Source organism: Delphinus delphis, chromosome 20, assembly GCF_949987515.2.
Source record: "Delphinus delphis chromosome 20, mDelDel1.2, whole genome shotgun sequence".
Classification (NCBI taxonomy): Eukaryota; Metazoa; Chordata; class Mammalia; order Artiodactyla; family Delphinidae; genus Delphinus; species Delphinus delphis.
The window spans coordinates 14,276,073-14,292,547 of NC_082702.1; the positions used below are offsets into that span (position 1 = coordinate 14,276,073).

The 16,475-nt window shown below is 37.4% G+C and overlaps 1 pseudogene; it reads right to left on the reverse strand.

The window, feature by feature from the left end:
- Nucleotides 1-1,750: 1,750 nt before the first annotated feature.
- Nucleotides 1,751-2,459, reverse strand: LOC132416197 (eukaryotic translation initiation factor 1 pseudogene; annotated as a pseudogene).
- Nucleotides 2,460-16,475: the final 14,016 nt, after the last annotated feature.

The window sequence follows — 16,475 nt, forward strand, 5'->3', positions numbered from 1 at the left end:
TATGTGGGTGGGCATTATTCAATCTGCTGAGGGCCTGAATAGAACAAAAATGCAGAGGAAAGAGGAATTCTCCCCTCCCCTATTTTCTGAGCTGAGACATCTCACCTCATCTTCTGCCCTCAGACTGGGGTTTATTTACATCATTGGCTCCTCTCATTCTCAGGCCTTTGGGCTGTTGACTGAATTACACCACTGGCTTTTCTGGGTCTCCATTTTGCAGATGGCAGATCGTGGGATTTCTCAGCCTCCATAATCATATAAGCCAATTCCTTAAAACAAATCTCCTTTGATACCATATTGGTACTGTTTCTCTGAAGAACCCTAATACAGGCCTGGAGATTTCTTCTTCTGAAGATGGTAAATTATGGATTTAATTAATAGTTATCAGACTATTCGTCTGGATGAGTTTTCATAGTTTAAAATCCATGTCAGATAATTCCAATATCTGTGTTAACTTCCTGTTGATACCTGTTGATTATGTTTTATCATCCACTTTGAGATTTTCCCTAGTTCTTGATACGCGCGTGTGTGTGTGTGTAATTATTGTATCCTGGATATTTGGGGTTTTATTTTATGAGTCTCTATTTCACACTTAAATCAAGTTCCTAGTTACTGCAAGGTCAGGGTAGTAGACAGGCTCCATGTACACGTAGCATTTGAAGTTGTCCACCAGCTGGGAGGAAGACATAGGCAGGTTATTCCTGGGACAGATTGGCAGTCAGGATTCTGCTCAAAACTCACAGCCTTAGCAGATTTCCATAGACTGTGTCATGGAGCTGCCTCATTATTGCTGGCAGAGGGTGGTGACCGTTTTAGCCATCTGGCACATCTTCCACGAATGATAGCATCTGCTTGTATCAAAAAGTACAAAAGGTCTTTATCTTGTATATTGTGATTCTTTTTGGCTAGGAATGGAAAGTGAGAATTTCAATTTTATCGAAATACCAGTAAGATCTCTAAATTAGCGTAACCCAATATTGATGGGAACCAAAATTTGTGGTGAGCCACAGAATATCTAGTCTGACTTCCTTCTACCCTTGCTACCTGAACCTATCCATGTATAAAAGTTTATTGGAGAAATAGTACCATGTACTGATCTCTGGTTCAAGTAAATACATTTTACAGGATAGTGCCCCAACATCACATGGTATTCCTCTTAGCTAACAACATAATTGACTCTTTAGTAGTTCTTTCCACCATTGTATAATATCAGTTAATTGAGGAGATGTATACCTAAACCTAGTGAATCCATGGATTTTAGCTCATTGATTCACTTTTTCTGTACAGTAAGTTCCATCGTCAAAATCAGTGTTGAGTGGGATAATATGATGAACAATACATTCAGTTTTGTGGAATTATAAGTGAGATAAGGCAAACCTAATTCAAGAATAAGTGCCCAGTCCACTTCTTTGAAGGCTGTTTTTATGTAGTATAGAATTCTGGTTTGACATTTATACAGCATATTGAAGACATCACTTAATGTTTTTTTTTTTTTTGGTTTTGTTTTGTTTTGTTTTTTTTGGTCCACACCCCGTGGCATGTGGAATCTTATTTCCCCTACCCAGGGATCGAACCTGTGCCCCCTGCAGTGGAAGCACAGTCTTAACCACTGGATCGCCAGGGAAGTCCCAGATTACTTAATTGTTACGGCTTTAGTTTTGTTGATTTGGAGAAGTCAGTTCTCAGTCTTAGTGTTACTTCTCACTACTTTTTTTTTTTTTTTTTTTTTTTTTTTTTTGCTCTTTTCAGTTTATTGCATGAAGGAGTTACACTAGTCCAAGTTAAAAGCAGACCCCAGATGGTTACATTATACAAGCTGTGAGGTTTTTAAACTTGTGACAAGGGCCAGAAGGGAAATTCTACACATTGCAAGGAAATCCTCACTTAAGCTTCAGTGAGCCAAACGCACTTAAAACCCATGAACTGGTCGTCCGTAGCCAGTCCAATCTCTACAAGGAACTGGCATATGTTCTTGCACTTTTCACCCTGTAGCTGAATTACTTCTCTATATTCTGGATGCTCAATTACAGTACCATTTCAGGCAAATTTCTTCCTAAATGCCTTCACTAGTTTCTTTTTATCGTAATCAGCGATCCCTTGGACTGTAGTAAGGGTCTTCCTGCCGGTTCTCCGTTGAATTCTTTTATCAATATAATCCCCAGTGCCGGCAGGAAGCAGATCATCTCCCTTACTTGCATCAGCAAAGGGGTCGAAAGAGTGGAGGTTCTGGATAGCAGACATACGATACAATTCCTTTTCCTCTGTGGAAACGGCCTGCGGAAGGCCGCGGCTGGAGAAAGCGGGCGCGGAGGACTGAGCGTCGGGAAGCGAGGGGGCTCGAGGGGGAGGCTGCTTAGTCCATGGCAGCGGCTTAGTGATTCCTTACTACTTTTTTTTTTTAACTTATTTTATTTTTGACTGCGTTGGGTCTTCGTTGCTGCGTGCCGGCTTTCTGTAGTTGCAGTGAGTGGGGGCTACTCTTCGTTGCGGTGTGCGGGCTTCTCATTGCGGTGGCTTCTCTTGTTGCGGAGCATGGGCTCTAGGTGCGCGGGCTTCAGTAGTTGTGGCTCACGGGCTCTAAAGTACAGGCTCAGTAGTTGTGGCACAGGAGCTTAGTTGCTTCACGGCATGTGGGATCTTCCCAGATCAGGGCTTGAACCCGTGTCCCCTGCATTGGCAGGTGGATTCTTAGCCGCTGCACCACCAGGGAAGCCCCATTCACTACTTTTTATGATTTCCTTTTTCTTTGGTTTTTCAACAGAGTTTTCTTTGTATTTATTCTTCTTGGCCTTTTGACAGCTTCTTTGAACTATGGCCTGATGGATTTAGTTTGGGACATTTTTCAGCTAATATTTTTTCAAATATTCTTCTGCCCCTTTTCTCCCTCTGTGTCTTCAATTGTGTGTGTTTAAAACCTGTTCATTGTATTTTACTTAGCCCTAAATTATTATCTCCATTTTAAAGTAAGATGATGAAATTGACCCCCAAAACTAAATTGTCCAAGGGCACATGGTTATTGTGATAGCTGAGATTCACATCTGAGAAGTTTGACAAAGCCCATTAAAAAAAATTATGATTGAATATCACCTCTCAATGTCATGCATTTTTTAATGCCTTCCATCTCAGTACTTCATCAGGAATATGATGGATTAACAGATCTGTGGAATATGCCATCACTATTGATGGCATAATATATCACCTTACTGGTGATAATTTATTTAATCTTTTATTAGGTATTTACGTTTCTAACTTGCGCTTATTGTACATCATTCTTTGATATACATCCTTGTGCATGTATCACTGTGCATTTTATAACTCTTTCCCAATGACAGTTTCCTAGAAGTTATATTTCTGAATGACTATCAGGTATTTAGTAATTGCTAACAATATGGCAGGCCCTGGGCTAGTGTTTGAAGATTAGCATTAAAAGTGTAGTTGCTATCCTTCAGATCTTTATAATTGAGCAAGAAAAATGTAATCCTTACAGGAATAAATCTAAAGTAGGGGGTGATAAAGGCCTCTAGACTAAATTAAAAGGCCTCTAGACTACCTCTGAAGATATAGATGGAAGACATTCTAGCAAGCTGAAAATTATTTGGAATTCATGGACTCTCTGGAAATGAATGGATTCATGCAGCAAGCTACACATCTTTTACATTTTGTATTACACTGATGTTAGATGCAAAGTGAGATTATTAGTATAAGATGTTTCAGCAGCTTTTGAAGAACATTATGGCTAGAAGATCAGGAAGATATGAAGAAAAACAGCAATGAGACTTAATCAATACATTCATTACTTAGGAACTTCTAGCCATACTTTTCTACCCAGTAATCCAACATAGTTATACTTAGGAAACATAGATTTGTTCAGATATGTATTTGGAACACGAAGGGGTAAAGAAAAGTCATTCAGCATAAATACACTAGCTCTTATAAGAGTATCTTTAACTTTTCTACGAAATCAAGAGAAAGATATACTATCCTATGATCCTTAATGCCACTTCTTTTTTTATATAATTTATATATTTATTTTTGGCTGCATTGGGTCTTTATTGCTGTGCGCTGGCTTCCTCTAGTTGTGGCGAGCGGAGGCTATTCTTCGTTGTGGTGCGTGGGCTTCTCATTGTGGTGACTTCTCTTGTTGCAGAGCATAGGCTCTAGACACGTGGGCTTCAGTAGTTGTGACACGCAGGCTCAGTAGTTGTGGCACATGGGCTTAGTTGCTCCGCAGCATGTGGGATCTTCCCAGGCCAGGGATCGAATCCGTGTCCCCTGCATTGGCAGGCGGATTCTCAACCACTGCACTGCGAGGGAAGTCCCAATGCCACTTCTAAGTATATATTCAAGAGAAATGATTACATTTATCCACAAAGTTATATGGGTAAAGATGTTAATAGCAGCTTTATTTTAACCCAAAAATGTTACCAACCAAAATGCCCTAGCAGGATGCATAAGAAAATTGTACTACATAACAATATGAAAAAAGAAAGTACTGGTACATTTACATAGATGAATCTTAAAGGTATTACGCTGAGTGAAAGAAGTCAGTCACAAAAGAGTATGTACTGTATGATTTCATTTATGTGAAGTTCAAAAGTAGGTAAAACTAACCAATTATGATAGAAGTCAGAATATTTGTCACCCAGGTGGTATAGACCGGGAAGGGGCATGACTGAAACTTGTATGTTAGAAAAACCCTGTATCTCAATCTGGGTGGTAGTCACCCTCCTATACACGTAAAATAATCAAGCTGTATACTTAAGATCAGTGTCTTTTACATACTTTATGTGTATTATACTTCAATTTAAATAATCAAGGGGGAGAAGGATGGGGGCATTTAATAATAGACTCTTGATGTCTCCCTAGTGTAGATTAATGTGTGTGGCTCATGGACACCTGGCCCTTCAACAAAGCCTGCTAATTGATGGTTCTTAATCTCATTGCAGGGTCTGATGATTAGGACTAAAAGAGAAAAAAAAGACAAAAATGTATTCATTTTTGGCTGGCTACAGTGGGCATGATTTCATCCTTCCCAGTCTGGATACTAAATGAGAGTGATGAGCCATGAGAATCTGAGAGTTGTAATGTAGGCTTAGAAGAATGCATGGTCTGTGCAGTTTTCTCACTTCAGATGTGGAAGATCAACCAGGCTCCAGAAACCTTAAAGGAGGTTCTATATGGATGATATGGCCCCTCCTCTGGCCTGGAAGAGCAAGTTTGAACAGTCTAGTCCCAAGTGTAGCTCAGCATCCCAGAATGCAGTACTGGTGGAAATCCTGTTAAAGTGCCCACACTTCTGTTTTAATGCAGGAGAACATCTGCTAGGAATCCATCTGTTTACATCAGCGTTCCCTGGGGTTTGCAGAAAGCATAGAGGTCCCTAGGCTCCACCTTATCTTCCCAATGTATATATGGGGGGAGGGTGGTTTGGAAGAAAAAAATGGAGGAGAAAAACCTTGACATTTTGTGAACTCCATGGCAAATCTGGTCTCATTGCCTTATTTTTTTCCTCCTCCCAGATAAGACTTCCCTGGATTCTAGGATTCTTGAGTAGATGAATTCCAAGGAAGACTGTCTAATTCTTGCAATTCTAAACTCATGGGTCATGTAAGTTGGTTTTCGGTGTTAAATTCTGTCATTTTTTAGGTTATGTGAAGACTTTAATTTTTTATTCTGAAACTTCCCCAGTTCCTCCTATTTTTGGAGGAATGCACTCCAGGTCCCTCCTCTGTGCCCCCATCTTCTCAAACCACTGTTCAAATGTGTACTGGAGAAATCAGCATCTCCTAGGTACTCAGTCTTCTGTCTAGACCAGAGGTGAAGCAAAAACAAAGTCCCTTCAGAGAGATACTTGACCATCTCTTGTCAGTTCTGCAATTTGATGATAAAGGATGATTTCGTTTGCACATGGGAAAGTTCTGAACTTTTCCATAGACCCATGTCTGTAGATAAAATAGGATTTAGTGTTGATTGGCCTCAGCTGCTGCTAAGGTGCTCAGTCCTTCTGAGGAAGCTGCAGGCTGCTTTAGGCTTAGGCCCTCACTTCATCCTGAGGCTAGCACTGCGCCCAGCATTCCCCGCTTAGCATTCGCCCACACCATGGCCTCCATCTCAGAGCTCACCTGCATCTACTGGGCCTTCATCCTGAACAACGATGAGGTTACAGTCATGGAGGATAAGATCAATGCCCTAATTATAGCAGCCAGTGTAAATGTTGGACCTTTCTAGCCAGGTTTGTTTGCAAAGGCTCTGGCATTGGGAGCCTCATCTGCAATATAAGAAGGGCTAAGGGACCTGTCCCAGCAGCTGATCCTGCACGAGCAGGAGGTCCTCCCCCCTCCACCACTTCTGCCCCAGCTGAGGAGGAGAAAGTGGAAGCAAAGAAAGAAGAATTTGAGGAGTCTGATGTTGACATGGGCTTTGATCTCTTTGACTAAACCTCTTTTGTTACATGTTCAATAAAAAACTGAACTCTCTAAAACAAAACAAAACAAAAAAAGAATGTGGTGCAATCCCAGGCTTTGTGAGGCCTTTAGGGGTGGGCAAGGAAATGATTTAGAGCCTGCTTACAGATCCATGCTGGGAATTCCTGAGAGGTGAAAACCTATAGTAGGGTCCATTTTGTATCTGAAGAGCATGTCCTGATTTCAGGTGATATATGTGTGACTCTGGATTAACCTGTAACAGTATTCTCTGGCTCAGAAATGAGAAAATTGTCTGGGGGGGATGGGAGATGGAGTAGCAAGTAATAAGATACGATAGATAGGATGCTTCTAAAATGGCTCCCACTGATCCCTGCTTCCAGGTATTCACATCCTTCTGTAATCTCCTTTGCTTTAGTGTGGGTTAGATTTAGTGACTTGCTTCTAATGAATAAAATATGGCAAAAGTGATGGGAGCTCACTGTTGAGATTAGGGTCTGTAACTTTGTCTTGCTCACAACACTCTGGTTCTTCTTGCTTTCTCTGATGAAGCAAGTTTCCATGCTGTGATCTAAGGATGATCTCTGGCCAACAGCCAGTGAGGAACCAAGGCTCACACTCCGAATTCTATCAGCAACTATATGAGTGAGTTTTGAAGCAGATCCTTCCCCATTTGAGCCTTGAGGTGACTGCTGCCCCAGCTGACACCTTGACTGCAGTCTGAGAGGGAGAGGACCAAGTTCAGCTGCAAACAGATTTCTGTCCCAAACTGATTTCTTATTCCCATGAAAGTAAACTTTAAAAATCTTTCTTGAAGCTTTCAGTATTTTATCGTTTTATTTCTCTTTGGAAATTTTGCTAAAATGTGCCTAGATGTAGGTACTTTTTTTTTTTTTTCTCGGTACGCGGGCCTCTCACTGTTGTGGCCTCTCCCATTGCGGATCACAGGCTCCGGACGGGCAGGCTCAGCGGCCATGGCTCACGGGCCCAGCCGCTCCGCGGCATGTGGGATCCTCCCGGACCGGGACACGAACCTGTGTCCCTTGCATCGGCAGGCGGATTCTCAACCACTGCGCCACAAGGGAAGCCTGGTACTTATTTTTTACTTAATTTTTTCATAGGTGTCACGTTTAGGACCGTAGTTATTTTATGTACCATTGAAAAGGAAAGAAAACATTGAATTAAACTATGACATGTCTCTGATATAAAGATGCATTTCAGTTTCATAGATGTTAAAATGAAAAATATGTCAGAATAATTATTAAATAGAATTTTATTAACTTGGTAGGCCTCTCTCAAATTAAGGACTTACATCCTTCTTTATTTTGAGGTAATTTTCATTGATTACTACTATCTCTCCTCAATTAGCTCTATTGTCTTCCGGGACTTATATTAAATGGTTGGAGGAAAATCAGTTTCTATCTTTTATGTCGTTTTGTTCCATACATTGCATCTCTTTGTTACATTTGGTTTCTTCTGGGCTGTATAGCAATTTAACCCCTGGCTTCCTAGTTCACAATTCAGCTGTGTGCATTCTGCTTTTCAGCCCATTTATTGAAAGTTTTTTTTTTAACTTTTAAACTTTGAAATAATTATAGATACACAGGGAGTTGCAAGATAGTGCAGAGATAGTCCTGATTATACTTCACGCAGTTTTTACCAATGGTTACATCTTACATAATTACAGTACAATATCAAAGCCCAGAATTAGACATTGGTACAATGTGTTTATATAGTTATGTCATTTTATCATGTGCATAGATTCATGTAATCACCACTGCAATCAACATACAGAACTATTCCACCCCCACAAAGATGTTTCTGTACCCCTTTATAAGTCACACCTGCACCCCACCCCACCATCCCTAATCCCTGGAAACCATTAATGTTTCACATCTCTATAATTTCATCATTTCAAGGATGTTATATAAATGGAATTGTGTAGTACATGGCCCATAGAGATTGGCTTCCAGAACTAAACATAATGTTCTTGAGATCTATCTAAATTGTTACATGTATCAATAATTTATTCCTTTTTAATGCTAAGTAGTATTACATGGTATGGAGAACCATTTTTGTTGTTTCCATTTTAGGCTACTACAGATAAAGCTGCTATGAACAATCAGGCACGCAATGCTATGTGGGCAAATTCTTTCATTTCTCTGGGATAAATGTCCAGGAGTACAACTGCTGAGTTATATGGTAAGTTTATATATATATATATATATATATATATATATATATATATATATATATATATATATATATATATATATATATATATATGTATTTTAAAATGAAGTATAGTTGATTTACAGTGCTGTGTTAGTTTCAGGTGTACACCAAAGTGATTCAGTTTGTGTGTGTACATATATATATTCTCTTTCAGATTCCTCTCCACTATGGGTTAGTACAAGATACTGAATATAGTTCCCTGTGCTATACAGTAGGTCCTTGCTTATCTGTTTCATATAGTATGTATTTGTTAATCCCAAACTCTTAATTTACTCCCCACCCCCGCCATTTATTTTTTAAAGAATTGCCAAACTATTTTTCCACAGTGGCTGCACCATATTACATTCCCACCAGGAATATGCAAGAGATCTGTTTCTCAACATCCTAGTCAGAATTTATAGTATTGTTGCTATTTTCCATTTTGGATTTTCTAATAGGCATGTGGTGGTTTCTCATTGTGGTTTTAATTTTGCTTTTAGTTAATAGCTGGTGACACCGAATATCATTTCATGTACTCATTTGCCATCCATAAATTCTCTTTGGTGAAATATCTCTTCATGCCTTTTGCCCATTTTCTAAATATAATGTTGTTGTTGTTGTTTTTAACTGCTGAGTTTTGGGCGCATTATATATTCTATTTATGAGTTCTCTGTTAGATTATTGGGATTTGTTGGATTTCTGGTTGGACATGCAAATACTTTCTTCCAGTCTGTAGCCTGTCTTTTCATCTGCTTAACAAGGTTTTAGCCGAGCAAAAGTTTTATATTTTGATAAAGTCTAATTTATCCCTTATTTCTTTTATGATCATGCTTTTGGTGTCATGTGTAACGTGTCACCACCAATTAGGTCAGAAATATTTTCTGTTTTATCTTCTAAAAGTTTTATACTTTTACAATTTATTATCTATTGTAAGCTAAATTTTGTATATGGTGTAATTTTTAGGTAGATTATTTTGCCTATGGATATTCAATTGTTCCAGCACCATTTGTTGAAAAGACTATCCATCTTCCATTGTACTGAGTTACATCTTTGTCAAAAATCCATTTTCCATACTCATGTAGGGCTATTTCTTTATCCTCTGTTCTGTTGCATTGACTTTATACCCAACCCCTGCCAATATCATACAGTAGAGTACTATAGCTATGTAATTAGCCTTAAAACTGGGTAGAGGGTGTCTTACCACTTTATTCTTCTTTTTCAGAATTGTATTAGCTACTGCTGTTTGTCTCTCCACATAAATTTTAGAATATTGTATTAAAAACCTTGCTGAGATTTTGATAGGAATTGCATTAAACCTGTATATCAGTTAGGGGAGAACTGACATTTGACTATGTTGAATTTCCAATCTCTTAACAAGGAATACCTATTTATTTAGATCTTAAATTTCTTATCAGTGTTTTGTACTTATCTGCTTATAAGTTCTGTACTTGTTTTGTTTGATTTGCACCTATGTATTTAATTCTTGACACAGTTGTAAATGGTATTGTATTTTTGTTTCCACATGTTCATTTCTAGTAATAGAAATACAACTGATTTTGCAAGTTGATCTAGTATCTTATGACATTGCTAAAATCACTTATTTCTAGAAGTTCATCTGTAGTAGATTCTGTGGGATTTTCTACATAAATCATCACATCATCTGCAAAAAGAGACAGTTTTAGGCACTCCTTTCTGAGCTGTAAATGTTTAAATCCCTATTGTGCCTTACTTCACTGCGTAGAACTTACGGAGTTATGTTGAGTAGTAGTGGTGAGAGTGAACATCCTTGCCTTGTTCCCAGTCTTATGGGTAAAGCATTCAGTCATTCACCATTACATATGATGATAACTGTAGATTTGTTGTAGATACTCTTTATCAAGTTGAAGAAGCTACCCAATCATTCCTAGCTTCAGAAAGTTTTTTTTTTTTAAATCATGAATGGGTTTTAAATTTTGTCAAATACATTTTCTACATCAATTGATATGATCAAGTAATTTTCTAGTCTGTTAATATGGCAGATTACATTGATTTTCAAATATTGAACCAGCCTTGCATGTATTGAATGAACCCTACTTGTCATGGTTAATAGTAATTCTTTATATGCTGCTAAATTCTATTAGTATTTTGCTAAGGAGTTTGCATCTATATTCATGAGAAATATTTGTTGGTAGTTTTCTTTTTTGGACTGTCTGGTTTCGGTGTCATGTCAATACTGGCTTCATAGAATGAATACTGGCATTTGGTATAAAGTTCTTACTGGCTTCATAAGTGATCCTATGCTTCTTGAAGAGATTGTCTAGAATTGGAGTTGGTTCTTTAAATGTTTGGCAGTTCAACTGATCCTGTGGAAAGCTAAAATGAAAGGAAAAAAAAAAGTTCAGTAGAATTCTCTACCAAAATTATCTGAGCCTATAGACTGTATTTTGGGGAGACTTTAAATTATGAATTCAATTTCCTTAATATATAGGGCTATTCAAATTATCTATTTCATAATGATTAGTATTCATTTGTTTTTCATTAAATTGATCCATGTAATATGATTCATTTATTGTTTTATTTATTATGCCTTGTTATTTATTTATTTGTATAATTCATTCACAGTATCATACTCGTTTCAGGTGTACAGCATAGTGCTTCAGTATTTTTGCAGATTATACTCCATTAAAGTTTATTACAAGATAATGGCTATAATCTCCTGTGTATACAATATATCCTTATTGCTTATCTATTTTATGCATAGTAGTTTGTATCTCTTAATCCCATACTCCTAATTTGCCCCTCCCTCTTTCCTCTCCCCTTTGGTACCCTCTAGTTTTTTTGTTTTTTGCTTTATCTGTGAGTCAGTCTCTGTTTTACATATACACTAGTTTCTCCTTTTATTTTTTAGATTCCACATATAAGTGGTATCATAGAGTATTTGTCTTTCACTCTCTGACTTACTTCCCTAAGCATAATATTCCCTAGGTCCATCCATGTTGCTGCAAATGGCAGAATTTCATACGTTTTTATGGCTGAAAAGTATTCTATTGTGTATATATAGCATAACTTTTTTTTCTATTAGAGTATAGTTGTTTTACAATGTTGTGTTAGTTTCTACTGTACAGTGAAGTGGAGTTCCCTGTGCTATACAGCAGGTTTTTGGGTTTTTTTGAATTTTATTTGTTTTTCTATACAGCAGGCTCTTATGAGTTACCTATTTTATACATATTAATGTATATATGTGAATCCCAATCTCCCAATTCATCTCTCCCCCACCGTTCCCCCTTGGTGTCCATACATTTTTTCTCTACATCTGTGTCTCTATTTTTGCCTTCAAACCGGTTCATCTGTACCATTTTTCTAGATTCCACATATATGTGTTAATATACAATATTTGGTTTTTTTCTTTCTGACTTACGTCACTCTGTATGACAGTCTCCAGGTCCATCCACATCTGTACAAATGACCCAATTTCATTCCTTTGTATGGCTGAGTAATATTCCACTGTATATATGTACCACATCTTCTTTATTCATTCCTCTGTTGATGGACATCTTGGTTGTTTCCATGTCCTGGCTATCGTAATAGTGCTGCAATAAATATTGGGGTGCATGTGTGTTTTTGAATTATGGTTTTCTCTGGGTATATCCCCAGTTGTGCAATTGCTGGGTCATACAGTAATTCTAGTTTTAGTTTTTTAAGGAACCTCCACAATGTTCTCCATAGTGGCTGTATCAATTTACATTCCCACCAACAGTGCAAGAGGGTTGCCTTTTCTCCACACTCTCCAGCATTTATTGTTTGTAGATTTTCTGATGATGCCCATTCTAACAGGTGTGAGGTGATACCTCATTGTAGTTTTGATTTGCTCTTCTCTAATAATTAGTGATGTTGAGCATTTTTTCATGTGTTTGTTGGCCATCTGTATGTCTTCTTTGGAGAAATGTCTATTTAGGTCTTCTGCCCATTTTTTGACTGGGTTGTTGTTTTGATATTGAGCTACATGAGCTGTTTATATATTTTGGAGGTTAATCCTTTATCCATTGATTCATTTGCAAATATTTTCTCCCTTTCTGAGGGTTGTCTTTTCATTTTGTTTATAGTTTCCTTTGCTGTGCAAAAGCTTTTAAGTTTCATTAGGTCCCATTTGTTTATTTTTGTTTTTATTTCCATTCTAGGAGGTGGGTCAAAAAAGATCTTGCTGTGATTTATATCAAAGAGTGTTCTTCCTATGTTTTCCTCTAAGAGTTTTATAGTGTCCAATCTTACATTTAGGTCTTTAATCCATTTTGAGGTTTTCTTTGTGTGTATGGTCTAGGGAGTGTTCTAATTTCATTCTTTTACACGTAGCTGTCCAGTTTTCCCAGCACCACTTATTGAAGAGACTGTCTTTTCTCCATTGTATATCATTGCCTCGTTTGTCATAGATTAGTTGACCATAGGTACATGGGTTTATCTCTGGGCTTTCTATCCTGTTCCATTGATCTGTATTTCTGTTTTTGTGCCAGTACCATACTGTCTTGATTATTGTAGCTTTGTAGTATAGTCTGAAATTGGGGAGCCTGATTCCTCCAGCTCAGATTTTTTCCCTCAAGATTGCTTTGGCTGTTTGGGGTCTTTTGTGTTGCCATACAAAGTTTAAGATTTTTTTGTTGTAGTTCTGTGAAAAATACCATTGGTAATTTGATAGGGATTGCATTGAATTTGTAGATTGCTTTAGGCAGTATAGTCATTTTCACAATATTCTTCCAATCCAAGAACATGGTATATCTCTCCATTTGTTTGTATCATCTCTGATTTCTTTCATCAGTGTCTTATAGTTTTCTGAGTACAGGTCTTTTACCTCCTTAGGTAGGTTTATTCCTAGGTATTTTATTCTTTTTCTTGCAATAGTGAATGGGATTGTTTCCTTAATTTCTCTTTCTGATCTTTCATTGTTAGTGTATAGGAATGCAGGAGATTTCTGTGCATTAATTTTGTATCCTGCAACTTTACCAAATTCATTGATTACCTCTAGTAGTTTCCTGGTGGCATCTTTAGGATTCTCTATGTATAGTATCATGTCATCTGCAAACAGTGACAGTTTTACTTCTTCTTTTCTGATTTGGATTCCTTTTATTTCATTTCCTTTTCTGATTGCTATGGCTAGGACTTCCAAAACTATGCTGAATAATAGTGGTGGGAGTGGACATCCTTGTCTTGTTGCTGATTTTAGAGGAAATGCTTTCAATTTTTTACCATAGAGAATGATGTTTGCTGTGGGTTTGTCGTATATGGCCTTTATTATGTTCAGGTAGGTTCCCTCTATGTCCAATTTCTGGAGACTCTTTTTTTAAATAAATAAATAAATAAAATTATTTGGTTATTTATTTATTTATTTATGGCTGCATTGGGTCTTCATTGCTGCGTGTGGGCTTTCTCTAGCTGTGGCAAGCAGGGGCTACTCTTTGTTGTGGTGCACGGGCTTTTCATTGCAGTGGCTTCTCTTGTTGCAGAGCACGGGCTCTAAGCACATAGGCTTCAGTAGTTGTGGCACTCAGGCTCAGTAGTTGTGGCACATGGGCTTAGTTGCTCCATGGTATGTGGGATCTTCCCGGACCGGGGCTCGGACCCATGTCCCTTTCATTGGCAGGCCGATTCTTAAGCACTGCACCACCAGTGAAGTCCCTCTGGAGAGTTTTTATCATAAATGTGCGTTGAATTTTGTGAAAAGCTTTTTCTGCATCTATTGAGATGATCATATGGTTTTTATTCTTCAATTTGTTAATATGGTGTATCATATTGATTGATTTGTGTATATTGCAGAATACTTGCATCCTTGGGATAAATCCCAATTGATCATGGTGTATGATCCTTTTAATGTGTTGTTGAATTCTGTTTGCTTGTATTTTGTTGAGGATTTTTGCATCTATATTCATCAGTGATATTGGTCTGTAATTTTCTTTTTTTGTAGTATCTTTGTCTGGTTTTGGTATCAGGGTGATGGTAGCCTCGTAGAATGAGTTTGGGAGTGTTCCTTCCTCTGCAGTTTTCTGGAAGAGTTTGAGAAGGATGGGTGTTAGCTCTTCTCTAAATGTGTTATAGAATTCACCTATGAAGCCATCTGGTCCTGGACTTCTGTTTGTTGGAAGATTTTTAATCACAGTTTCAATTTCGTTACTTGTGATTGGTCTGTTCATATTTTCTATTTCTTCCTGGTTTTGGAAGGTTATACCTTTCTAAGTATTTGTCCATTTCTTCCAGGTTGTCCATTTTATTGGCATAGAGTTGCTTGTAGTAGTCTCTTATGATGCTTTGTATTTCTGTGGTGTCTGTTGTAACTTCCTCTTGTTCATTTCTAATTTTGTTGATTTGACTCCTCTCCCTCTTTTTCTTAATAAGTCTGGCTAAAATTTTATCAATTTTGTTTATCTTCTCAAAGTACCAGCTTTTAGTTTTATTGATCTTTGCTATTGTTTTGTTTCTATTTCATTTATTTCTGCTCTGATCTTTATGATTTCTTTCCTTCGACTAACTTTGGGTTTTGTTTGTTCTTCTTTCTCTAGTTCCTTTAGGTGTAAGGTTAGATTGTTTATTTGAGGTGTTTCTTGTTTCTTGAGGTAGGATTGTATTGCTATAAACTTTCCTCTTAGAACTGCTTTTGCTGCATCCCATAGGTTTTGGATTGTCGTGTTTTCATTGTCATTTGTCTCTAGGTATTTATTTCCTCTTTGATTTCTTCAGTGATCTCTTGGATATTTAGTAGCGTATCATGTAGCCTGCATGTGTTTGTGTTTTTACTTTTTTTTCCCTGTAATTTATTTCTAATCTCATAGCATTGTGGTCAGAAAAGATGTTTGATACAATTTCAATTTTCTTAAATTTACCAAGGCTTGATTTGTGACCCAAGATGTGATTTATCCTGGAGAATGTTTCATGTGCACTTGAGAAGAAAGTGTAATCTGCTGTTTTCGGATAGAATGTCCCATAAATATCAATTAAATCTATCTGGTCTGTTATGTCATTTAAAGTTTGTGTTTCCTTATTAATTTTCTGTCTGGATGACCTCCCATTGGTGTAAGTGAGGGTTAAAGTCCCCCACTATTATTTTATTACTGTTGATTTCCTCTTTTATAGCTGTTAGCTTTTGCCTTATGTATTGAGGTGCTCCTATGTTGGGTGCATAAATATTTACAATTGTTATATCTTCTTCTTGGATTGATCCCTTGATCATTATGTAGTGTCCTTCCTTGTCTCTTGTAACATTCTTTATTTTAAAGTCTATTTTATCTGATATGAGTATTGCTACTCCAGCTTTCTTTTGATTTCCATTTGCATGGAATATCTTTTTCCATCCCCTCCCTTTCAGTCTGTATGTGTCCCTAGGTCTGAAGTAAGTCTCTTGTAGACAGCATATATATGGGTCTTGTTTTTGTATCCATTCAGCAAGTCTGTGTCTTTTGGTTGGAGCATTTAATCCATTTACATTTAAGGTAATTATCGATATGTACCTATTACCATTTTCTTAATTGTTTTGGGTTTGTTTTTGTAGGTCCTTTTCTTCTCTTTGTGTTTCCCACTTAGAGAAATTCCTTTAGCATTTGTTGTAGAGCTGGTTTGGTAGTGCTGAATTCTCTTAGTTTTTGTTTGTAAAGCTTTTGATTTTTCTGCTGAATCTGAATGAGATCCTTGCTGGGTAGAGTAATCTTGGTTGTAGGTTCTTCCCTTTCATCACTTTAAATATATCTTGCCACTCCCTTCTGGCTTATAGAGTTTCTGCTGAGAAATCAGCTGTTAACCTTATGGGAGTTCCCTTGTATGTTGTTTGTCGTTTTTCTCTTGTTGCTTTTAATAATTTTTCTTTGTCTTTTATTTATCAAT